Source organism: Diceros bicornis, chromosome X, assembly GCF_020826845.1.
Source record: "Diceros bicornis minor isolate mBicDic1 chromosome X, mDicBic1.mat.cur, whole genome shotgun sequence".
Classification (NCBI taxonomy): Eukaryota; Metazoa; Chordata; class Mammalia; order Perissodactyla; family Rhinocerotidae; genus Diceros; species Diceros bicornis.
In genome coordinates this window covers 138,674,112-138,701,705 of record NC_080781.1, presented here as the reverse complement: position 1 = coordinate 138,701,705, position 27,594 = coordinate 138,674,112, and the positions used below count along the sequence as shown (strand labels likewise).

Below are 27,594 nucleotides of genomic sequence, written 5' to 3'. Positions count from 1 at the left end.
TTTCTTTATTCCCATGGCATAACCACCACAATCTTAAAGACAGGGAAAGCATCAAGATCTTTTGCTATATGATTGAGTTCCTAGACTGCACCATGTGTAAGCTCAACAGATGGCTGAAGTTACAAATGACATAAGTAGAGCCACAATCTCAAACTGTTCCTGAGAAACATTTCCATCTAAATCATTAAAACAATTTTACATTTTTCTTAGTTTAATACACACATGAATTTATTTCTGATATGAATAATGAAATCAGAGAGTGAGCATATCAGAGAGGCAAATCCTTAAAAAATGATTTAAAAAGATCAGCTCTAGGAAGAGATCAAGACCAACTGGTTTTAGCATGGCAATCAAGACCTAGAAATATGACTGCCTCATAGTCAGAGATGTGAATATGATGTTTATGACCAGATTATATTGTCAAATGAGCAAGCATTCATTGGATAACACATAATAATATTTTTTTAAAAAATCAGAAGCAAATACATGGCAAAGTTGCAAAGTAAATTGGATCTTTTATTCAATAGAAATAAGAAGGAAACCAAGAAATTTGACCAACCAAAAGGTCTTGTTGCTGTCCATAAAAGGATAAGGCACACCATCCTTAGAGGATAATCACAAAGCTTTCTACAGATTTTAAAATGTTCCATTACTATATATACTCAAATTTACATGTTAAAGTACAATCAAGTCACTCAAATCTGAAAACAAAAGCTGAACTGAATTCTTGGTCCTTCAAAGGAGAAACAAAGTTCAGCCTCAAAAAAAGGAAGAGAATGTTACAGGCTTTAGGGGAAGGATAATTTTTTTTTTAAAAGTAAGGCAATGAGTAAAGAGTTAACAGGCATAGAAAGGGCTCAAAGTCCTGTCCTTGGAAACCACAGAGTTAAAATAAATGTGGTGTCCCCTCTTTGCTGGAAGCCCCCTGAAGTGAGAAATTGCACCTGGCCTAGATGGTGGGGTTGTGGATTTTCTGAACAGCTCAGATCCTTCCAATGTCACTGATATGATTTCCAAGAGTAAAGTTTTTTAAGATCTATGATTTTAAAGAACAAAGCTTCTCAGTACCATGCCCTAAAACTCATTAATAGAAGCAGTTTTTACAGATTACACCATACTTAAAGTGCATTCATGTCACCATAAAGCTTCAGCATATAGCAAGATGGACAGTTGTGACAATTCAATTTAGTAACTACCTATTGAGTAGTTACTGTTGTTATTATTATTTAGTTATTTAATCATCACAACAACCCTATGAAGTATGTAAAAAAATTCTGCCTCATGCCAGAGGAACAGTCCCTGCTCTCACAAAATACACAATTAAATAATGGAGACAGGCAATTAGACATGCAATTACAATACATACGTGTTATGAAAAGAATAAGCATAAGGTTATATAACAGAAGTATATCCTCATGTGTTCCCCCAGCCTGACCTCAAACAAGTTCCACCTCGTCACATAGCCTTTGCATAGCACGACCTCTGTGAAAGATGTGTTTTTATGAGCAGGTGAATATAGACCTGACACATATTTTTTCCAACCCGGGAAGACACATGACTCCAAGGTGGGGTCCTGGATAAACCTAGCACCAGCAACTTCTTCCCCTGATGTAAATTACCCAAGATGGGTAGTGGCATTTCTGATCAGTGGTGAAACACTACAACACAATTCAGGCAAGTTCTTTGCCACTTTATAACAAGGATGGCTTTTCCTCCAGTTCCCAATAACATGTTTCTCATTTCCATGTGAGATCTCACTAGAACAGCCTTTACCATCCATATTTCTACCAACATTCAGCCTTCACTAGAATTACCTCTAACGTCCGTATTTCTAGCATGCACCTCAAAACTCTTCTAGCTTCTATCCATTACCCACTTAAAAAGTTGCATAGTTCTGGAGGCCAGAAGTCTGAGATCAGAGTGGCAGCATGATCAGGTTGTAGCGAGAACTCTCTTCCTGGCTTGCAGACAGCTGCCTTCTTGCTGTGTCTTCACATGGTGGAGAGAGGAAGTAAGCTGTCTGTTGTCTCTTCTTATACGGGCACTAATCCCATCATGGGAGCTCCACCCTCCTGACCTCATCTAACCCTAATTATCTCCCAAAGGCCTCATCTCCAGATACAGTCACATTGGGGGTTAACATTTAAATATATGAATTTGGGGGAGGGACACACAATTCAGTCCATAGCAGTAAGACATCAAAGTGTCCTACAATGCGCATGTGTCCCACACCTATAGATCACCTCTGCTGTTCCTGGGGCTCATTTTACTCCAGATTCTGCCAACTATGCCAAATTGTGGTGAAAAGAAAATACTCCACAGAATCAGAATTTTAAAACAAGACTGCTATTTATAAGAAAGAAGGAGGTAAGTGTATACCAGCCAGTGTCTGGGGATAGGCTTTCTTTTATACAAGTTACAAGCTGAGCCCACCTCCAAGATCTGCTTTGTGATCACTAGGGGTGGAAGGGCCTTGAGACACTCAGGTAAGGAAAACAATATCTTGTGAATTCAGCAGAGTAGGGGATGGTGGATCTGATTTTCATAAGTTAGGAAACTTTAAAAAGACTATTTGATAAGACATCCAGGTTGCCGAAGACAGTGGTGCCTGCCTTGGTCTGTATCTTCCAATATTTCCTCCAAAAACAGTACAAAATAATAAGAACAAATTTTAAAAAGAACTAAAACCATATGGTAAGCATAACTTGAAGACAGATAAATCCCCAAACCTCACTATAACTGTAAGTTTAAAAAAAGAAAAAAAAAAAAAACCAAATCCTAGCAAATACTCTCTCACATTCACGCTTCACCACAAATTTTTGTGGTGTAGTGAGCAATGGTGGGCTGAGAAAAACTATAGGGAATAATGGAGCTAGTCATGGGCCTAAAGTTGATCTAAAATCATTGAAAGAAAGAATAAGTCCACCCTAAGTATGAAAATATTTTTTAAGTGCCCTGGTAGACCAAGTAACAGCAAAGTAACTTAAAAGTATGCACAATATGAAGTATCAATCTTCAAAAGACATGGTTTCTAGGGAAGAAATAAAAGGTACAAAATAACTAAGAAGCAACTTTTGGTAATTGGGTGTTGAAGGGAAAAAAAAGTAAAAGGAGAACATGTAGGGTCCTACAAGAAAAAAGAGAATCAAAAAAGATAAGAGAAACACAACTCCTCCCTTCACTATCAAAAAATAATAAAGGCTCTGGAATTGGGTACACTGGCAGAAAGTGGTGTGCCTTTAAACTAAGAATATTATAAACCATCACAAATCCACAAAAGGACTAGAACACACCTCAATAAATCTATACATAGTTATTACCAAAAAATCAGGAAACAAGACTCAGCACACCTCAACTGATAAAACATCCCATTTCGGAAATCAACTATGAAGCAGGAAAAAAAAACTGCAAGACAACATTGCAAACTGAATTAGGTATATGCAAACAAATACTTGGTGATATGAAAAAAAATCACCTTGATTCATACTTTCAATCAAGAAAAATCAAGAAAAAATAAAGAGAAAATTGATCAAACTAAAAAAATAAATGAAGAAAGAGACAAAATTATCTGAGAAGTGAAGATAAATTAAAAGCTTCCCAAGGGAAAACAGACTCAAGAAAATTTAATAAGGTGCATTCAAAAAGGCAGAAAAATAACTGAGAGAATGAAAATGAAATAAAGAAGGAAATAAAAAGGATCAGAAAGAAGTTGGTGAACTGAAAGAGAAACAAAGAAGGAATAGCAGGTTTTCTATAAAGCAAATTTCTTATTTGTTTTTTGTGAGGAAGATCAGCCCTGAGCTAACATCTGTGCTAATCCTCCTTTTTGTGCTGAGGAAGACCAACTCTTGAGCTAACATCTATTGCCAATTCTCCTCCTTTGTTTTTTTTTCCCCCAAAGCCCCAGTAGATAGTTGTATGTCATAGTTGCACATCCTTCTAGTTGCTGTATGTGGGATGCTGCCTCAGCATGGCCAGAGGAGCGGTGCGTTGGTGCGCGCCCTGGATCCGAACTCGGGCCGCCAGTAGCGGAGCGTGCGCACTTAACCTCTAAGCCACGGGGCTGGCCCCAGAATAGCAGTTTTATAATTGAAATCACTGGGGAAGAAAAGCAGAATAATAAAACAATGGAACAGAACTAATATTTAAAAGATTTAAAACTATAATCCAAGAAAATTTTCCAAAGTTAAAGACCTCAGTCTACACATTGCAAGGTCCCACTGGGTTCTTGGGAAAATTAACCAAAATGATCAACTCCAAGATATATCCTAGTGAAACTATTACACATGAAAGGTAAAGAAAATATATCCTCAAGTCCTCTAGGCAAAAAAAAAAAATCAAAAAATTTATGAAGGCAGATGAATTAATCTGGCATCAGCCTTTCCAAAAACTACATACAAAGCAAGACAACAATGATGCAGTATTTTCAAGAAATTCAAGGAAAGAAAGTGTGAACCAAGGATTTTATATACTGTGAAGCTGGTCTTCAAATATCAATGTTATAGAAAAAGAAAAAGTTTTAAACACACCAGAACTTAGAAAATTCTGGACCAGTGTGCCCAAAAGCAATTTTAAAAAGGTATAAGTACAATAGTTATGTAAACATTACTGCTGGGGGAAGCTATGTGATGGTTTTGTACCTGCTTGTACAATTTTCGAAACTTCTTTTGATTTTAAAATTACTTCAAAATAAAAAGTTTCAAAAAGGTATAAGTACAAAGGTAACCACTAGAAAAAAATCTTTCTGAAAGCACATCTTGTAGAGAAGGAAATATATAATATACATAATTATAAGATATTGTGACTAAATTGAGGCAAACATATCAGTTAGATCAATAAATGTGAATGGGCTTAATTCATCTATTAAAAGAAGATTTTCAATTTGACTCACAAAGAAAGACCCAATCATATGCTGCATGCAAGAGACCACAGAAAACAAAATGATTCAGAAAAGCCAAAAATAAAAGAAGGGATAAAGATGAGAGGATGGTGTAAAAAGACCAGGCAGAGTTTCACTCTGCTGTACACAGGATTGCTAGGAGTAGGAATCCACTCAATGGTATTAACAACAAAAAGATATACTAGGCTAATGGAAACAATAAGAAATCAGGGGTAGTGATTTTTATACCAGACAAAGTAGAATTCAAGCCAAAAAGCATTGACTGTGACAAAAAAGGGTGCTTTTTGATACTGAAATCCACAATTCAAAATGAATCAAATAATACAGCAACCAGTTTTATGAAGCAGAAAATACAGGAGATGCATTGAGTCATAGATAAAAACACACTAATGATATGAGACTTTAATATACCACTCTCAGTATAAGCAAGCATAAAAAATAAGTAATAATATAGAGGACCTACACAATATAATAATGTTGATCTTATGCATTTCACACTAATATTAAAGAATACATTTTCTCAGATGCCCACGAAACAGTCACAAATTTGATCATATGTTAGATCACAAAGGAACGATCAGTAACTTCCATAAAGTACAAATATTACAAACGATACTGTCTGATCATAATGCAATAAAACTAGAAAGTATTAACAAAATATAAAAAAGGGCCTTCTGGGGCCAGCCTGGTGGCATAGTGGTTAAGTTTGTGTGCTCTGCTTTGGCCGCCTGGGGTTCACAGGTTCGGATCCCAGGTGCGGACCTACACACCACTTATCAACCCATGCTGCGGTGGCATCCCTCATACAAAACAGAGTAAGATGGGCACGGGTGTTAGCTTAGGGCCAATCTTCCTCAGTAAAAAGAGGAGGGTTGGCAACAGACGTTAGCTCAGGGCCAATCTTCCTCACCAAAAAAAAATGGTAAAGATGGTGATTTTTGTGTTATGTTTTTTATTACAATTTTTTTTTTTTTTTTGTGAGGAGATCAGCCCTGTGCTAACATCCGCCAATCCTCCTCTTTTTTTGCTGAGGAAGACGGCCCTGGGCTAACATCTGTGCCCATCTTCCTCCACTTTATATGGGACGCCGCCACAGCATGGCTTGCCAAGCAGTGCGTCGGTGCGCGCCCGGGATCCGAACCAGCGAACCCCAGGCCGCCGCAGCAGAGCGCGCGCACTTAACCGCTTGCGCCACCGGGCCTGCCCCTACAATTTTTTTAAAAAGGATCCAAAAGGATCTGAGTGAAGCCTCCCCCCTCACAAAAACTAGAAAAAGTACAACAAAGTAAATGAAAGAGAACACAAGAAACGAACTAGTGGAAATTAATGAAATAGAGAATAGAAAAATAATAGACCTAATTAATGAATCAAAATCCTGTTTTTTAAAGATGAACAATATAGACAAACAACTAGCCAAGCTGATCAAAATAAAATAGAGAAAGCAAAAATATAAAAAATAAACAATGGGGAACTAGTAACTATTAAGCAGACGATATTTAAGACATAATAAGAGACTACTTTGCAGACCTCTATGCAAATAAATTTCAAAATCTAGATGATAGAGATAATTTTCTGGGAAAGCGAAGATTACCAAAAACAATTCCATTAGAGATAGAAAAATTAAAGATACCAATTTTCATAGAAGAAATTGAGTCAATTATTAAGGAACTACCCACAAAAAAGTACCAATGCCAGATGGTTTTGCAGGGGAATTCCACCTCATTTTCAAAGACCACATAGTCCCAATGTTTCATAAATTGTTCCAGTGCATTGAAAATGGAGGAAAATGTCCTAATTCGTTTTATTAAGTATATCATTGATAATTAAACCTGACAAAGATAGTACAAAAATAAAAACTACAGACAAATATCACCTTTGGACATTGATACAAAAGTACTAAATAAAACATTACCAGCATCCAATCACGTTAAGAAAATAACACACCATAGCCAAGTAGGATTTATTCCAAGAATACAAGGTTGTTTCAATATTAGTAATAATAATATATTCCTAATAATAGTAAAATATATATACACATATATTATTTAGATCTATTAATATGGTATATGATATTAATACATATGATTATCACCATAAATCCTGAAAAAGCCTTAGATTAAATATAACACCTAATAAAAACACTCAAGAAAGTAGGAATCAATAGTTATAGTCTTTTCACAATAAATTATATATACTTCAGTCCTAAAACCAGCATCTTACTTAATGGGAAATCACTACAAATGTTTCCACTAAGATGAGCAACAAGGCAACAATGTCCTCTATCTACTTCCACTACCATTAAACTTTGTACTAGAGAGGTTAGCCAATGAAAATATACAAGAGAAATAAATTATAGGCACAAGAATTGGAAAAGAAGTAAAACTATCTCTACTTACAGATGATATGATGGTGTACCTTTAAAACCTTAGAGGAAGAGTCAGCAAACTATGGCCCACTGGCCAAATTCAGCCCACTGCCTACTTTTGCATTTTTAAATGGTTGGAAAAAAATGAAAAGAAAATAATATTTTGTGAAATGTGAAAATTATACAAAATTCAAATTTGTGTCCATAAAAAAAATTTTATTGGCACATAGACACACTGATCTGTTTAGATTTTGCCTATGGATTCTGAATGTTGCACTTTTAAGGCACAATGGAATGTGGATTATTTTGTTATCAAATTAATGGCAAAGAATTGTGTTTATTATGTAATGAGACTATAGCTGTGCTAAAAGAACCCAACATACATTGATATTATCAGACTAAGCACTCATTACAATATTCCTGACTCATAGAAAAGCAACAGTCAGAAAAATCAGAAACTATAAATAGGAATATCTCATAACAACACAACTTCTTCACAAAAATTTTTAAAAATGAAAAGAGGCTGCAATCCAAATAAGCTGTTGAGTGGCTCGTTTGTTAGCCAAACAAAAAGGTAGGAGAAAAAAGGAACTGGCAAAAGTAACTCTGGAAAATAGCGTTTTCATTGGAAAACATAAGACTACAGACAAAAGAAACTGTACATAAACACTGCATCTAGTTTGCAAAGGGGATATGGTTAAACAATTCTGAAACAGCCATATATGTATACTAGGATTGAAAAATAAGTAATGGATGGTGAATGGAAGAAACCAGGTTTCTCACTGTTAGAGAGAAGTTACAAATAAGCAAGGGAGGGAGGCTACAATGAACCATGTGCTTTTAGATTAGATTCAGAGACATCAGAATGTACCTGCGTTTAGCTTAATGTAGATAGAGGTGAATAGATACAAAAATAATTATAGATATATGTGTATACCTGGGTCAGTATACATACATAAATGTCCTAGCTCTGATGGCTGAGAGAGTCCAGAAGCAATGGTACTCCAGTAGCAACATGCACACTCAGTGCCAAGATATTGGTTTCACACCATTCTCCAAAGAAAGGAATCAGGATTCTAGTGCTGGAGCAGGGAAAATACATGATGAGCCTAGAGCATCTTGTAGCACCAGAAAGGAAGGAAGTGCTCAAAAAACAAAAGTATGGGGGCATGGCAGAGGGACAGAGGAGCCAACCTGAAAGAGTTCCCAATGACAAAAAGTGGAACAATTTGAACAAAAATGAATACTGCTGTATTGGATTATAACCCAAAGTATAAAATAAATATCCATGAGTCCATATGGATATATATAAATGATTAAATAGAGAAGAGGCAAGTCTCCCATACAGAATAATTCCAAACAATTTATGTAGATACTGTCCCCTCAAGGAAGTGGAGCTTAACTCCCCAGCCCTAGAGTGTGGGCTGAGCTTAATTACTTGCTTCCAAAGAGTATGAAAGTGGGAGGGTAGGAGGAACTTTACAGTGGAGAAACCTAACAAACAATACCTCAAAACAAGTGTATTTGTCAGGGTTCTCCAGAAAAACAGAACCAATAGGATATATATAGATATGTATAAGAGAAGATTTATTATAGTAATTGGCTCACACAGCTATGGAGGCTGAGAACTCACAATCTGCCATCTGCAAGCTGGAGAACCAGGAAAGCCGATGGTATAATTCAGTCTGAGTCTAAAGGCCTGAGAACAGGGTTGGGGGCTGTGCACTAGTGTAAGTCCTGGAGTCTGAAGGCCCAAGAACCATGAGCTCCAATGTCTCAGGGCAGAAAAAGATAGATGTCCCAGCTCAAGAAGAGAGAAGGAATTGGTCCTTTTTTGGCCATTTTGTTCTATTTGGGCCCTCAATGGATTGGATGATGCCCGCCCACATTTGTGAAGACAGATCTTCTTTACTCAGTCTACCAATTTAAATGCTAATCTCTTCTGGAAGCACGCTCACAGAGACGCCCAGAAATAATGTTTTACCACATATTTTTGGCATCCTTTAGCCCACTTTGACACCATAAAATTAACCATCACAAGTCCACCTCTTGTCAAATCAGCACTTACATGCATCTCCTTACATCATATCTAATCTTCAAATAAGGGCAGTAACAAGGTCATAATTCCACCTCACATGATACAACCATCCTGATACAACATAAAGCTGAAAATGCACTAACAAACCCCTTCCCCAGAAGAGGAGTTAAAGTCATTGAGTGGTGTGTCCTCTTCCCCTGATATCCTATAACTAACTTGAATACAATGATGTAAAGTTAACAATACTTAAGTACTATGATATAAAGTCAATACATCTTATGTTACATGATAAAGGAATAGGAGAATTAAAACAAAGATATTTGTTTAATATATGTATATATACTCACAAACATATTGATAACAAAATAAGAAGGAAATACTCATGACAACTACAGTGCTTGTTTCTATAACACATGGTCCTAGCCGGTATTTATAACTACTTTCTTCCACTATCTGTTCCGTATTTCATTTGCCCTCAGCAAGCACCTCAACTGGTTGTGGTTTCTTAGCTGGTAGAGTGACCCAAGCTTCATTCCTCAAGTATAGTAGCCCTGCCTGAATTGGGTTATTATAGTTTTCCATTGGCTTTAATCATAGGGCATGGTAAGTAATCCTAGGAGATACCCTAAGAGACCTTCTATAATCCAGACATAGTCTTCGTTACCTCCATTCCCTAGTGTGGAGTAGCAGTCCAACGTCCCTTTGGTAGTTAGGATCAATCACTGCAGCCAGCACAGTAACTCCCTTCTTTGCCTGTTGATTCACAGAAGGGGCTCAAAGGGGCCGGGTGGCAGCCTTAACTTCCAGTTCAAGGGAAGCATTCCTTCCTCTGAAACTAAGATCTTTAGGCCAGCAGAGCATAGGGTCACAGGGACAGGAAGCAAAAGTTTTGCTAGTGGGTCACTAGGGGTAATAGTGAGTGGTCCCACCGCCATTTCCACCCCTTGGTTCCTGGACCCATGAATCCTTGTTATTGGAGAAACAGCCTTCCGGAGAACCTTGTCCCAGCCCTGTAAAGTATTGTCACCTAGCTGGCACTGTATAACTGAGTCTTCAAAAGGCCATTCCATCGTTCTGTCAAGCCAGCTGCTTCGGGATGGTGGGGAACATGGTAGGAACAGTGAATTCCATGAGCGTGGGCCCACTGCCACACTTCTTTTGCTGTGAAGTGAGTTCCTTCATCAGAAGCAATGTTGTGTGGAATACCGTGAAGAAGATAAGATATTTTGTAAGCCCATGGACGGTAGTTTGGGCAGAAATATCTTGTGCAGGGAAGGAAAATCCATATCCAGAGTAAACGTCTATTCCAGTAAGGACAAAACGCTGCCACTTCCCTGATAGAAGTGGTCCAATGTAATCAACCTGCCACCAGGTAGTTGGCTGATCACCCTGGTGAATGGTGCCATGTTGAGGGCTCAGTGTTGGTCTGTTGCTGGAAGACTGGGCACTCAGTGGCTGTAGCCAGGTCAGTCTTGGTGAGTGGAAGTCCATGTTGCAGAGTCCGTGCATCACCTCCATCCCTGCCACCATGGCCACTTTGTTCACAAGCCCATTGGGCAAACACAGGACTGGGGCTGAGCAAACACAGGCTGGAGAAAGGGGCAGACTGGTACCCACAGAACGGTTCATCCTATCCACTTGAATATGAAAATCCCCCTCTGCTGAGGTCGCCCTTTGGTGAACATTCACAGGGGACACAGATATCATCACACTTTTTGCCCAGAGAGGCCTGTCCACATACCTCTTCTTCAGACTTCCCTGTCACCCATTTTCCAATCGCGTTCCTTCCAAGTCCCTGACCTCCAGCCAGACCACTGGTCAGATCCCATGGACTGGTATATAATCACACATCTGGCCATTTCTCCTTCCAAGCAAAGTGAACAACCAGGTGCACTGTTCGAAGTTCTGCCCCCTGGGAGGGTTTCCCTTCACCACTGTCCTTCAGGGAGGTCCCAGAGTGGGGCTGTGGTGTTGCAGCTGTCCACCTGTGGGTGGTGCCTGCACATGGTGCAGAACCATCTGCAAACCAGGCCCAAGTCTTCTCTTCCTCTGCCAATTGATCAGGGGGAACTCCCCCACGAGGCCATAGGTGCAGGCTGGGAGAGAGAAAGTCGTGTGGCAGGAGCGGGGACCATGGCCGTTTGTACCACTTCTTCGTGGAACTCATTGGTGCCTTCAGGGCCTGCTCAGGCCTGGTTACGTCTATATCACTTCCATTTGACGATGCAGCACTGCCGTGTACCCCCAACTTCATGGCTTGGTCAGATAACACTCAGTTCATGAGGGGCAGCTCAAGTCGCAAGGTAACTTGGTGGCCCATGGTTAGGCGTTCAGTCTCTACTGAGGCCCAGTAGCTGGAGCCAAAAGCTGTTTCTCAAAAGGAGAGTAGTTAAGTGCAGATGATGGCAGTGCCTTGCTCCACAATCCTATAGGGGCCTGCCAGAAGCTCCAAACAGCATCCCTATTCGCCACTGATACTTCAAACAGCGTTGGATCTGCTGGATCACATGGCCCAAGTGGCAGAGTAGGTTGCACGGCAGCCTGGACCTGTTGCAGAGCCTGCTCTTGTCCTGGGCCCCACTCAAAGCCAGCAGCTTTTCGGGTCACTCGGTAAACAGACGAGGGTAACACATCTAAATGGGGAATATGTTGCCTCCCCAAATCCAAAGGGGCCCAGTAGGCCTTGTGACTCCTTTTTGGTATAAGAGGGGCCAGATGCAGCAACTTATCCTTCACCTCAGAAGGGATATCCCAACATGCCCCACACTGCTGGACCCCTAGAAATTTCACTGAGGTAGAAGACCCCTGAATTTTTGTTGCACTTATTTCCCACCCTCTGACACGCAGCTACCTTACCAGTAAGTCTGGAGCAGTTGCTACTTCTTGCTCACTAGGCCAAATCAGCATAATGTCATCAATGTGGTGGACCAGCACAATATCTTGTGGAAGGGAAAGGCACTCAAGATCCCTGCAAACTAAATGATGACATAGGGGTGGAAAGTTGATATACCCATGAGGTAGGATGGTGAAGGTGTATTGCTGCCCTTGCCAGCTGAAAGCAAACTGCTTCTCGTGGCCTCCTGGACAGGGATGGAGAAAAAGGCATTTGCCAGCTCAGTAGCTGCATACCAGGTTGCAACAGAGATGTTAATTTGCTCAAGCAATGTCACCACATCTGGTATAGCAGCCACCATTGAAGTCACCACCTGGTTAAGCTTACGGGAATCCACTGTCATTCTCCAAGATCCATCTGTCTTCTGCACCAAATAGGCCAAATAGGTGAGTTCAATGGGGATATGGAGGCAATCACCACTCCTGCCTCTTTCTAGTCCTTGATGGTGGCACTAATCTCTGAAATCCCCCCAGGTATGCAGTATTCCTTTTGGTGTACTCTTTTCTTAGGTAGTGGTAGTTCTAGTGGCTTCCACTTGGCCCTCACTCCACAGGTCAGGGAACCAATGTGGGGATTCTGCCAGCTGCTAAGAATGTCTATTTCAGTTATGTGTTCTGGGACTGGGGAAATAACCACAAAATGGGTTCAGGAACCCACTGGGCCCACTGTGAATCAGACGTAAGCTAAAACTCCATTGATCACCTGACCTCCATAACCTCCTACTCTGACTAGTGGACCAGAGTGAGTGACGCTTTGGGTCTCCTGGAATTAGCATCAGTTCAGAGCCAGTGTCCAGTGGTCCTTGAAAGGACTGATTATATCCCAGTAAACTGTTTCCCTAGTGAAATGCCATAGGTCCCATTGAAGAAGACTGGGAGAAAGAAAGATGAACAGTATACATTTTCAGTAATGTACCAGGGTTCATCCTCCAGGGGACCTTGCCACCCCTTCATTCAAGGTGTTCTGGTCTGTAAACTGGCTCAAGTCTGGGAATCAATTGAGGGGCCATGAATTTCTGTTTTTATGATTCAGGTTGGACTTTTGTTCACATGACCTAGATGTTTCTGCTTATATAGATTCATTAGGAATTTAGTAGGCTTCCTATTTATTTCACTTCTAGTCACACCATGCTCAATTAGCCAATGCCATAGGTCTGCACAAGTCAGACTCTTTTTTTTTTTTTTTGTGAGGAAGGTCAGCCCTGAGCTAACATCCGTGCTAATCCTCCTCTTTTTGCTGAGGAAGACCGGCTCTGAGCTAACATCCATTGCCTAAACCTCCTCCTTTTTTTCCCCCAAAGACCCCCAGTAGATAGTTGTACATCATAGTTGCACATCCTGCTAGTTGCTGTATGTGGGACGCGGCCTCAGCATGGCCGGAGAAGCGGTGCATCAGTGCGCGCCCGGGATCCGAACCCGGGCCACCAACAGCGCAGCGTGCGCACTTAACCGCTAAGCCACAGTGCCGGCCCAAGTCAGACTCTTCTGGTTGCTGCTTTGACTCTGCTGTCCATTATAGAAACCCTAATCACACCTTGCCTTTGGTGATTAAGTGCCACCTATCGGCCCCTGCCACCCTGGCATCCAATTACTCCCATTGCATTTAGGTTTCCCAATTCAGTGACTGCAGTTCCCACTATGAGGTCTGCCATACAGGGAAGAGGGATCATAGAGCTCTCCAGGGATGCTAGTGCTCCCCTCACAAATTCATTCCTCACAGTACTGCTGAAAGATATGTCTTCTGGACCCTCCCAGTATGAGTGAGCAGGTCTTAAATGACACATACAATCTAACATTCCAATCTCCCTAAGCCTTTGAGACCTTTCCTCTGTGTTAAACCAAGGCATGTAGAGCATTTCTGATTTGTTCACAGTGGGCCACATTTAGGTCCATGTTTCAGCCAAACAATCAAACAAACCGTCAGAGTCCTTTAATTCCCAGAGCTGCAATATTAAATGCAGAATCTCTGTTTAGTGAGCCCATGTCAATAAATTTGGCCTGATCCAACTTTATGTCCCTTCCACCATTATCCCACACACTCAGTATCCATTCCCACACATGTTCCCCCAGTTTCTGCCTGTATAAATTAGAAAACTCAGGTAGTTCTTTTGGAGTGTAGCACACATCCTCATGAGTCACACTTTGTACCTCACTTGTAAGGGCCTGCTGGGACTTGAGTCTACTTATAGTTCCAGAAGCGAAGAGGGGTGGTGGTGGTGGGTCCTGAGGAGAATCAGCATCCTCTTGCATGGCAACTGCCTCAGGGGAGTCCATTACAGTTTCCTCAGGCAATGTGGAGTTAATCCCTTCAGATGGAGTTGGAGAGGCTGCTGCCACTGGGGGTGGGTAGGCCGCTTCTGCTGGGGGGTGGGGAAGCCACTTCCACTGGTAAAGAAGACTCATCAGAATTTAGGGGCTCAGTGCCCCCAGCTTCATCAGTGTCTTCCCACACATCTTCATCTCAACTTACAGGATCCCATTCTTCCGATCAATGCCCTCAATTTAACAGTAGACAACCTTCAAGGCTGGGAGTTTAACTTGCATTGTACTTCAGCCAGTTGCAGGATGAAGTTCTGCATTTGATTTCCAGCAATTTTAGCTCTGTGGCTATAGGACGTAAGGGTCTCTTTCAGGGCATACATAGAAGCTCCTAGGTTAGTTATGCGGTGTTTGAGTTGGGAATTCAAATCCCTGAGCTCATTTTTTTCTTTCACCACTTTGTCCAGCCACATTAGGAGCTACCAACCAACGTCATTATATTTTCTAGTTTTCCAAAAATGTTCAAAAGTATCATATACAGAGTCACTTAGCTCCCTATTTCTTATAAGTGGTTGATTAGGAGCATCCAATGCAGATATTTTGCATATCTCTACAAACAGTTCATGCCATGGGCTATCAGTGTTCTCGTTAGCACTGGAAATAGTCATCAGCATCTTTAATCAGATTAGAGAGCCAATTCCAGAAGCCCCCAAACCAATTCAGAGAACTCATCCATAAAATTCTGTTCCTCTAGAACCATTCCTGGTACCAAATCTGTATTATTCAAGGTTCTTCTGTGTATATATGAATTGGCTCAAACGATCATGGAAGCTAAGAAGTCTCACGATCTGCTGTCTGCAAGCTAGAGACCCAGGAAAGCCGGTGGTATAATTCAGTCTGAGTCCAAAGGTCTGAGAACCAAGGGAGGTGGGGGTTGGTGTAAGTCTCAGTCCAAGGGCAGGAGAAGATGAGATGAGATGTTATAGCTTTTAAACAGTGAGGCAGGGGAAAGGGGAAAATTCCTCCACCTTTTGTCTTATTCAGGCTCTCAATGGATTGGATGATGCCCACTCAACATTGGGGATCTACTTTACTGAATCTATGGATTCAAACGTTAATATCATCTGCAAACACCCTCACAGACACACTCAGAAATAATGTTTAATCAGAGCAACCCATTACAAGTCCAGTTGACACATAAAATTAACCATCACACCTAGTGAGCCATCTGCTTTTAGGAGTGCGACCTCAACATGCCACATACTAACTACTCTACTTCCACAGAAGTGACCATGCAATGGGCTCAAATATTGCACAGAGCATCACTGTTTTTCTGTATAAAATGGGGGCCAAAAAAACAAGTGGCAAAGAAAAAAATAAATTCGACTACATCAAAATTAAAAAGTTTTGTTCTGCAAACAACACCATCAAGAAAGCAAGAAGACAACCCACAAAATGGGTAAATATATTTAAAAATCATATGTTTGGTAAGAGACTTGTATCCATAATATATAAATAACTCTTACAACCCAACAACAATAAGACAAGCAACCCAATTAAAAAATAGGCAAGGGTTTGGATAGACATTTCTCCAAAGAAGATATACAATTGGTCAATGGGCACATGAAAAGATGCCCAACATCATTAGTCAGAGAAATGCATATCAAAACCACAATGATACCAATTCACAAACTCTAGGATGGCTATAATAAAAAAGACAGACAACTAGTGTTGGCAACCCTCATACATTGCTGGTAGGAACGTAAAATGATGCAACCACTGTGGAAAACAGTTTGGTGGTTCCTCAATAAGTTAAACAGAATTACCATATGATGCGGTAATTCCACTTCTAGGTATAGATCAAAGAGAAATGAAAAGATACGTCTACACAAAAACTTGTACACAAATGGATAAACAAAATGTGGTCTATCCACACAATGGAATAGTATTCAGCCATACCAAAGAATGAAGTATTGATGCATGCTACAACATGGATGAACCTTGAAAATATCATGCTATGTGGATGAAGACAGACCAAAAAAAAAAGGCACAGAGTATATGAATCCCTTTATATGAAATGTCCAGAATAGTCAAATCTAGAGAGATTGAAAGCAGATTAGTGGTTGCCAGGGGCTGGTGGTAGCAGGGAGGGAGTGTTTGCTAATGGGTATGGGGCTACTTTTGGGTGTAGACAAAAATGTTCTCAAATTAGATTGTGGCGATGGTTGCACAACCCTATTAATATACTAAAATCATTGGATTGTACACCTTAAATGGGTGAATTGCATGGTATGTGAATTACATCTCAAAAGAACTCTTAACTGAAACTAGAGAAGCAACAGAATGATCTGATCTTCATGAAAGACCTGGTAGTATTCTGTTCATGGGATGAGTTTCTGGTCCGTATCTGTCAGAACTGTTTAGGGGAGGTTTTATGAGACTCTGAGCACCACCTGGGTTGCTGGGAGGTTTGGGGGAGTGGGGGAAGAGGGCCAAGGCAACATGATCTCTGGTTTGTCAGGAGGAGACCCCAACATTGCAAGCTTTACGAGGATCCTTAGCATAGGCATCAGAGCCATCACAGTGGAGAGCAGGCTTCGCCGAGTCAGCAGCACAGGAAAGTAGGAGTCAGAGTGGAGAAGGAGGAACAGGGCAAAGATGGTTATATTGTGTTGACCGTGACGGAGAGACTGATTTGTGGCACACAACTGAGGTAGACAGCATGTTGTGGGTTTCTGGCATAGAAACCAATGAGGAACACTGGGGTATAAAAAGGAATAATAATAACAACTAACATTTATATAAGCTCACAGGGGGACAGGCATTCCTCTTGGCGGCTCACATATGCTATTTTACTTAATGCTCAAAACGACCTTGTGAAATTGATAGCTTATCATTTTAAAGATGAGGAAAAGGAAGCACAGAAAGGTGAATAAACTTGGCAAACAACACATCAATAGTAAGTGGAGGAGCCAGGATTCAGATCCACGCAGTTTGGCCTCAAAGTCTGTGCTCTTTTTTAAGTTTTTTGAGGAACTTCCATACTGTTTTCCATAGGGGTTGCACCAATTTACATTCCCACCAACAGTGCACAAGGGTTCCCTTTTCTTCACATCCTCGTCAACACTGGTAATCTTTTGTCTTTTTTGATAATAGCCATTCTAATAGGCATGAGGTGATATCTCATTGCAGTTTTGATTTGCATTCCCTGATGATTAGTGATGTTGAGCATCTTTTCATGTACCTGTTGGCCATCTGTATGTCTTCTTTGGAAAAATGTCTATTCGGATCTCTCTGCCCATTTATTAATTGGATTGTTTGGGTTTTTTTGCTATTGAGTTGTATGAATTCTTTATGTATTTTGGATATTAACCCCTTATCAGATATATGATTTGCAAATATTTTCTCCCATTCATTAGATTGCCTTTTCATTTTGTTGATAGTTTTTTTAGTTTGATGTAGTCCCAGTTGTTTATTTTTGCTTTTGGTGTCAAGTCTAAAAAATTCATCACCGAGACTGATGTCAAGACTGCCTGTTTTGTTCTAGGAGTTTTATGGTTTCAAGTCTTACATTCAAGTCTTTAATCCATTTTGAGTTAGAAAGAATTTAAATGTAGCTATTGTCCTACCGCCATTGTATTGTCATGAGGAAGGGAAAAGATACTGATCATCTTTAGACTTTGAAAAGTGAAGTATACATGTTATAATTTCTAGAGAAACTACTAGAAAATAGAAAAAGAGTGTACTTACAAACTAGTAGAAAGAAAAATGAAAATATAAAAGTATTTGATTCAAAGGAAATCAAGAAAGAAGATAAAAAGAAATATGGAACAGTTGTGACAAATAGAAAACCAAAATAAGATGGTAAGATACGAATGCAAATATATCAGTAATTACGTTAATGGTATGGACTACATCATCTAGTTGAAAGGCAAATATTGTGATTCGGGATTAAAAATTCCAACCACATGCTCTTTGCCAGAGATATCTAAAATATAAATAAATTTTAAATCAAAGGGATGAAAAATATATACCAAACAGACTCTAACCAAAAGAAAAATAATAGAATGATAGTATATCAAACAAACTAGATCTTAAGGCAAAAAGCATTACTTGAGTAATAAAGAGTCTCTAACTGTAAGCTCCATGAGGACAGACATTTTTTTCTATTTTGTTCACTGTACCTAGAGCAGTGCCTGGCGTATGGTAGATGCTCAATAAATACCTGTTGAATAAATGAATGGATGAACTTCATAATGATAAAAGGTTAATTCATCAGGAAGATATGACAATTTTAAATTTATATGTACCTGGCAACAAACCTTCAAAATATATAAAACAAAAATTGACAGAACTATAGGGAGCAAAAGATAAATCCACACTTAGAGCGGGAGATCTAAGGTGTCTATCTAGGTGACCCATAGAAGGATCAGACAAGACTCTCAGTAGGATACAGGTTCTTGAGAAGAGACTACAAGGCTTGCAAGGATGGAAATAGGGAGAACAGGTGGGATGCCTTATAAAAGTCCTGATGAAAGATGGTGGTGTCTTGGACTGGGGTGGTAATAGTAGAGATGATAATAAGTGTTGAAAATCTGACTACATTTTGAAGGTAGAAGAAACAGGATTTGCTGGTGGATTGGATGGATGTCTGAGAGAAAGAAAGGAGTAAAGCATAACTTCAGGAATTTTGACCTGAGCAACTAGGTGAATGGTGTTGCATTTATTGAGATTGAGGTAAATGAGGAATTAGAAGGTTTGGACAAGGGGTGGTTGTGGTGGTAGGTCAAGAGATTAGTTTTGCATATATTAAGATCAAGATACTTATTAGATCTCTCAAGCAGGGATGTGAAGTAGTAAGTTGGCTATTTAAACCTAGAATTCAGGGCAGAGACTGGAAATCAAGATATAAATGTGGGACTCATCAACATGTAGATGGCATTTGAAGTCATGGCAATGGATGAGACTAACTATAATGAGAGAAGATGGAGAAGAGAGCCAAAGACTGAGTCCCAGGGCACTCCAACATTAAGGGAGCAGGAAGAAGAGAGGGGACCAGCACGGGAGACAGGAAGGAAGAGTCACAGAGGTAGGAGGAAAATCAGGGAAGTGTGATATTCTGGCTACCAAGTGAAAAGAAAGATCCTTCGAGAAGTGACCAACTATGCCAAGTGCTGCTCAGAGGTTGAGTAAGATGAGAGCTGCAAAGTAATCATTGGATTAAGCAAGATGAACATCATTGGCAGCCTTGACAAGTGCAGTTTCGTGAAGTAGTAGGGATAATACCCTGACTGAACCACTCTATTTTCAAGAGAGAACAGGAGTAGAGGAAGTGGAGACAATAAGTATAGACATTTTTCAGGCTTTTGCTGCAAAGGGAAGCAGAGAAAGGGTATGGTAAACTTTGAATATTTTTTTCCTTTTTTAAGATAGAAAAAAAGAACAGTATGTTTGTGTGCTATTGGGAATGATGCAGCCAAGAGGGAAAAATAATTATGTAGGAAAGAGAGAGGAGAATGGCAAGGGGGAATTCCTTAAGCAGATGAGAGAGGATGGGACCCAGCATCTTTGATAGGTGCCCAGGCACGTCCTGCATACAAACCAAGAGGGTAAGCAGAGAGTATTGGTCCAGGTGCAGGTAGGTCAGTAGATTTGGTGATAAGAACAGGGTGGAGAGTCTGTTCTGATTGCTTCTATTTTTTCTCAGTGAAATAAGAAACAAGGTCTCCAGTTCTCTTATATTGGATTCCTTAAAAACACAAACTGTCAGGCAAAATGTTTATTGAGGAGTGCTCTCAGATGATAACCAGGGAGAAAGTGAGGAAATAGAGAAGCTGCCATGCAATGCCCTTGCAGCCTGAGCCTCAGCCAATCCTGCTTGGGGTCGGGAGCTGGCCAGTCAGGCTTGTCCCACATTGAAGCAAGGGGCCTGGAATTTCAAATCCCTGCATCAGCCAATCTTTAGCCATGGGCCACCCCCTGGAAAGGGACATAATCTTGGACAAGGAAGTTCCCTGTAGCCGATATTAACCACTATGGTCTACTTCTGACTCCTTTCCTTGCCTGCTGGTGTCTAGGCATGAGGAGCCCAAAGGGACTGGATGATGGCCACCACCACTTAAAGATCAAGGAAGCCGTTACTGTGCACCCTGTTGAAAGTGTGCCCCTTTGGGAATCAATGCTCCACGACCTGCAGAGCCTAAAGTGCAAGGCTCCTGGCCAACTAGCCAGGCCATCTACCACTGCTCATGAGTTATGGTGTACTCTAAGTTCAGGACACTTCTCTTTCCACCCAAAGTGTACGGCCAGGTGCACCACCCCAGACTCTGTCCACTGTGAGGATTTCTCCTCACAGATGTCTTTTATGACCATCCCTGAGAGGAATGTAGTGTCACAAAAGTCCGTTTTGGGTTTGTACCCTCAAACTGGGTGACCAGTAAACCAGGCTTGTCCTTTTGTCATCTCTGTCTGCTCACAAAAGCCTTCCCTCCCTCACTAATGCCTTACCTGTCTCATCTCCCCTTACAAAGCCCTTCCCTCCCTCTCTTTCCCTCACAAAGGCCTTCCCTCACTCATCTCCCCTCAAAATGCATTCCTTCCATCCTGACTCCCCCATAAGGGCTTCACAAACTCATCTCCCTTCACAAAGTTCTAATGTCGCTTCCCTCACAAAGGTGTTGCTTTCTGTCATTAATGGATTTCTTGCCTCGACACCCCTTATAAATTTCTTCCCTCACCTCCTTCACAAAGGCCTTCCTTCCCTCACCACCCCCCTCATAGGCATCATCCCGAACCTACCCTCAAAAATTCCTTCCCTGTCTCCCCTCCCCTCACAAAGGACTTCCCTCCCTCGACTCCACTCACAAAGAAATAACATCCCTCACCTCTCCTCAAAATGTCCTTCCATTCCTCATCTCGCCTGACAAAATCCTTTGTTCCATCAACTCCCCTCAGAAAGGACTTCTCTCCCTCACTTCCCCTAACAAAGCACTAACCTCCTTCACTTCTTCTCACACAATACTGACGTCCAGCAACTTCCCTCACAAAGACTTTCTCTCCTTCATCTCTCCTCATAGTGGTCTTCTCTCTCATACTTCACTTCACAAAATTATTATGTCCTTTACAACCACTCACAATGTTCTTTGCTTCCTCCCCTCCCCTCACAAACACCTTGTTTCTCTCACCTCTGCTTAACAAAGGGCTTCCATCCTGCACTTTGCCTCAGAACATAATTACTTCACTCTCTCCTGTCCCAAAGGCCTTCCCTCACTCACTTCCCCTCACAAAGCCCTTGCTTCCTTTACCTCCCTTCACAAAGTCCTCACCTCCCTCGCAAAGGCCCTCTCTCCCTCACTTCCCCTAACAAAACACTCAATTCCTTCACATCCCCTCAAAAATATTATCCTCCATGACCTACTCTCACAAAGTTTTCCCTCACTCACAAATCCTCTCAAAGACTTCCCTTTCTCAAGTCCACTCACAAATTACAAAACTCTATCTCCTCTCCTTACAAAGTACTACCCTACCTCAACTCACCTCAGAAATGCCTTCCACCCCTCACCACTGTCAAAGTAGTCTTCCCTCCCTCACCTGCCCTCACAATGGCCTTCCTTCCCTCACCTGCCCTCACAAAACAAGAGTCTCCTTCACCTCCCTTCTCTAAGGCCTTTTCTTCCTCACCTCCTCTTACAAAGTTCTTCCATCTTTCATCTCCTTTCAAAGGGCCTTCCCTCCCTCATGACCTCTCATTAAAACCTTCCTTCTCTCACCTATTCTCACAAAGTACCAACCTCTCTAAACGTCCTTCATGTGGCCATCTCCCCCTTACCTCCCCTCACAAAGTCCTCAAGTCCCTCACCTACCCTAACAAAGGCCTTCCCTACATCACCTCGCTCTAATCTTCCCTCACAAGGGCTTTCTCTTTCCACATCAATGCCTGCCTCCCTCACACCTCTCACAAAGGCCTTACATGCCTCACTTCCCCTCACCAAGGACTAATCTCTGATGCCTTTCCTCAAAAAGATCTTTCCTCCCTCACAACCCTCATGAAGTCAACCCCCAATTTCTCCACACAAAATGGAGTCTTCTCACCTCCACTCACAAAAGTCTTCTGTTCTTCACCTCCTTTCACAAAGTAGTAACTTGCTTCACGTCCCCTCACATAAGCCTTCCTTTCTCATATAAAGGCCTCCTTTCCCTCACCTCTACTCACTAAGTACTAACCTCCCTACTCCAATCACGAAGGCCTTCCCTCCCTCACCTCCTCCAGCAAAGAACTTCCTTCACAAAGTATTCACCCCCCATATGTCTCCTCACAGAATACTATCCTCCCTCACCTACCCTCACAAGGCTTTCCCTCTCTCAAACACCCTCACAAAGGCTTTTTCTCCCTCATACCCCCTTCACCAAGGTCTCTTCTTCCTCAATTCCCCCCACAAAGATCTTTCCTCCCTCACCTCCACTCACAAAGTCCTAACTACTTTCACCACCTCTCAAAAAGTCCTTCCCTCTCTCACCTCTCTTTACAAAGGCCTTCCTATTCTTACCTTCTCTTCAGCATCTCCCTTTTCAAGGTCTTCCATTCCTCACCCTTCCTCACAACATCCTTACCCTGTCACCTCCTCTCCAAGGCTATGCCTCCCTCACTTGCCCTCACAGAGTACTAACTTTCCTCACCTCCTCTGTCGAAGGCTTTTTCTTCCCTCATTAACCACACCCTTGCCTCCACTTCCCTCACAAATTCCTTGCCTGGCTCACCTCCTCTTAAAAAGGACTTACCTCCTGAAAATCTTTTCCAAAGGCTGTTCCTCCCTTACCTTTCCTCACAAAGGGAGTTATTTTCCTCACCTCCTCTCACAAAGTACTAACCTCCCTCACAGTCCATTTATAAAGGCCTTCCTTCCCTCCCCCCAAATTCCTTCTCTGCCGCAACTTTCTCATAATTTCCTTCCCTCTCCTCACTTAAATCCCTTTCTTCTATAGTTTTCAGTCAAAAACCTTTCCTCTCTCACTTCCTCTCACTCTGTGCTATTCCCTTTCCACCTCACAAAAGCCTTCCCTGCCACACTTGCCCCGCTGAAGTCCTCCCCCCTTTACTCTAAGGCTTCCCATCACTCTTCACTCACTTCCTTGCAATGATCTGCCCTTGCTTATATCACAAATGTCTACTCTCCCTTCCCTCAGAGACCTCTCCTTCCTCTCCTCACAAATGCTTTCCTCCCTCATTCAATTATCTTCCCTTTTTCACCCCACAAAAGACTCTATACCCCTCACTCAAGACCTTCCTTTTCTCATCTCACAAACTTCTTCCTTCCCCTCGCGCAAGGTCCTTCCTTCCCTGTCCTCACAAAGACCTTCCCTACCCTCGCTGAAGGACTTCCCTCACTCATACCTCCACATAAAAGACATCCTTTCCTCCTCTCAAAAATCCTTCACTTCTCTCACAAAGGCCTTCTTTCCTTCACCTTACAAAGACCTTTTCTTCTACTCTTCATAAAGATATTTCCTTCCTCACCTCTAACGGCCTTCACTTCCTTATTTCCCCTCACAAAGACCTGCCTTCCTTCCACAAGTACCTTCCCTCCCTCACTTCCCCTCATAAAGGCCTTTCCTCCCCTCTTTAAAAGACCTTCCCTTGCTTTTCTCACTCAACGGCCCTTCTTCCCTCACCTCCCTACACTCAGAGGCCTTCCCTCCCTCACTTCACATAGGCCTTCCCTCCTCTCCCTCAGGGCCTCCACACCCTCACCTCCCTGGAATGACCTTTCCTCTCTTACTTCTAATGGCTTCTTTCTCCTTACTCAAGGACTTTCTTCCCCACCTCTACTTCAAAGGCTCAAGGAGGTCCTCACCTCCTAAAGGCTTTCTTTCCCTCATCTTGTATAGGACTTCCCTCCATTTCTCCTCCTCACCTTTCCACAAACCATTTAACAAAGGTTTTCCCTCCATTACCTCAGGAGGTATGTCCACTCCACCCTTCACATAGGCTTTCACTCCCTCACCTCTCTCAAATTCCTTCCCTCACCTCACTCAAGTGCCTTCCTTCTGTTTTATCAGAGACCTCTTCTCTTTCACTTACCCCAACTCAAAGGCGTTCTTTCCCTCTTCTCATAAAGGCCTTCCATTTAATATCTCCCCTCACAGTGGCCTTCACTCCCCTTCACTTTAAGGCCTCCACTCCCTCCTGTCCCTGCAATGACCTTCCGTTGCTCACCTGACAGACTCCCTTCCACACACAAAGGCCTTCCCATGACCTACGCCCTGCCCCCAGTTATGACTTTCACTCAATCACCTCAAAAAGCCTTCCCCTGCAGCACAGAAAGACTTCTCTTCCTCCCCTCACAAATTGTTTCCCTCCCCACACTCAAGGTCTTCCCTCCTTCTCCTGTCCTCAGAATGGCCTTCCTTCCCTCCCCTCACTGAAAGGCCTTCTCTCCCACACCTTGCCCAAGTGATCTTCCCTTCCTCACCTCACAAAGGCCTTCTTGCCACTCTCTCAAAAGCCTTGCCTTCCTCACTTCACAAACTCCTTCCCTCCCCTCATTCAATGACCTTTCCTCCATCACCTCAAAAGACCTCTTCCCTCCCTCACCTCCCTTTAAAAATAACCCCTCTTTCTCTTTCCTCGCATTATCCTTCTCTCTCTAACCTACCCTCAAATAGGCCTTCCTTCCCTTCACCAATGCTTTCCTCCCACAACTTTTTTTACAAATCCTTTCCTCCCTCACCTACTCTCACAAATTCCTTCCCTCTCCTCACTCAGAGGCCTTCTTTTCCTCACCTCACAAAGGCTTCCCTCCTTCTCACTCCAGGACTTCCTTCCTTCACTTTAAAATTCTCCTTTCCTCATTTCTAAGGCTTTCAGTTGCTCATATCACAAAGATATTCCCTCCCCTCACAAATGCCTTCTCTACCTCACTTGCAATAGCAAATTCCTCCCCTCCCTCACCTCCACTGACCATTTCCTTCTCTCTTTCACTCAAAAGAATTCCTTTTTTCTTCTCTCTCAAAGGCCTTTCCTTCCTCACTTCACAAAATACTTCCTTCCCTTCATGAAGGCCTCTCCTTCCTCACTTCCACCAACAAAGTCCTTTCCTTCCCTCTCAGATTCCTTTCTTTCCTTGTCTCTTCTCACAATTCCTTCTCTCCTATAACTCAAAGACCTTCCCTCCCTCTCCTCATGAAAGACTTCCCTCCTCTCACTCATTCAAGGTTTTTCCTCCCTCACATCCCTTAATAAAGGTCTTGCTTCTCTCACCTCATAAAGGCCTTCCCTTTCTAACCTCACAAATGCCTTTTTCACCTCACCACCCTTCACAAAGATCTTCCCTCCCCTCACTCAAAATCCTTCCCTTACTCTTCCCTCACCCTCCCACTCTAAGAGATTTATTTACCCTCTTCTCAGCCCTTCAAACCCCTACCTAGGAAACCTTCTTTCAATCCTCCAAGGTCCTCCCTATCCCCACTCCCAGGCCATGCCTCCCTCCCCACTCAAGGACACTTTTCCCTTCTTTCCCTCCCCGATCCAACGGTCTTGCCTCATTTCCTTCATTCAAAATCCTTCCCTCTCCCTCCCCCAAATCTTCCTTCCTCCCAACTCAACAACTTTCTCTTTCCCCACAGCCTTTTCTCCTTCCCTCCTCAGCTCCAAATGGCCTTCTCCAAAAGACCTTCTCTACCTTACCCTCCCCTCACCACCCCATGGCCTGCGCTCCTTCCCAACCTTCCCACAGTGGTATTCTATCTCTCCATTTGACCAAAGCATTAGCTTTCCCACAGCCTCTGTCACTCCCCCCAAGATCTAGCCCCAAGCCCAATGGCCTTCCATCCTCTCCATCTCCAAGCCAAGGTCTTCCTTCTCCCTGCCCACTCAGCAGCCTTCCATCCGCCCTAACCAAGGTCCTCCCATAGTCACACCCCCTCAGGCAAATATTGGGCAAGGGTATTCCTTGTAAAAGGAACAGAAACTTCGGTACTATGTCACATTTAGTGTGCTTATAACTTTTTGTGAGCAGTGAAATTCAAAGTTAAATAAAGTACATGCTGTCCTTTCCTATTAAACTATTTGGAGTAAGTTAGAAAAATATGATTCTTGTTCTTTGAAAAATATTTTAAGATCCTTCTTTATGATCTTTTACTAATTAGATTACCCCAAATTATGTATTCAGGTTTTTTTTTCCTACTATTTATCTAAAACCCCAAAGTATTCTGAAATAACTTTATCATGTTTGTACAAGTGAGTACAGCACTGAGACTCTTCTCATCCTCCGAAGGAGTGAGTTAAAAACAAAACTACAAATTTTCCTTAGTCCGTGAGTTCTTCGTTTTCTATTTCTCTTTTGAATAGACCTCTCAAAAAAAGAATGCTGTCTATTCAGTGTCATTATTTTTATTGTCATGAGGATTTTTTCCATTATAGATTTATCATATTTAGTCCTAAAAATCCATGATTCATTCTCTGTGTTGTCAGATTTTCCAGATTCCAGGAGGTAGTGTGTGACCGGACAAATTAAATATAATCTTGCATGCTTAAAATGATTTCACTTAATTAATGTAACTCAATGCACAGAGAAGGAAATACGCTGACCATGGCCCTGAAGTATTATGGTGAAAGCAGAGCCCATGGTCCTAGAGCTAAAAGATGTCCCTTTCTCCTTCCTAGACAGACCTGCCTGACTTTTGCTGCAAATAATGCCACCAAGGGACCTGAGGTAACAAGAGACACCTCCAGTTTGTATTGTCACTTGGACTCCTGAGCCACGTTGCTTTTCAGGCTATGCTGATGCAGAGGCATAGAAACTAGTGGCAGATAGGCCAAGGAGACAAGCAAATCAGGGACCAGGAGTTTGACCCCACTTCCTCCACCAATTCTCTCTAACCGTCCTTATTGCTCATCATTTTCAGGGGAGATAAAACAGATGAGAAATAAGGATTCGCCAATAGGAAATATTTTCCAGATGTTTTAGTTCCCTGGACCAAACCAAGAAGCTAGTTTCTGTTCATGATGTTGGACTACTTCACTTCATTACCCATAGGGAGAAGGCCTGGCTGCCTACCACATGCCTCGTGGAGCACCAAGCTTGCTCCTGCTTTAACCACGTGTGCATGTGGCAGGTGGAGGAGCCCTGAACTAGAGGGTGG

General features: G+C 42.0%; 1 pseudogene; it reads right to left on the bottom strand.

The window, feature by feature from the left end:
* Positions 1-10,064: 10,064 nt before the first annotated feature.
* The window catches only part of LOC131400417 (uncharacterized), a 56,962-nt pseudogene continuing 39,432 nt past the window's right edge, over positions 10,065-27,594 (bottom strand).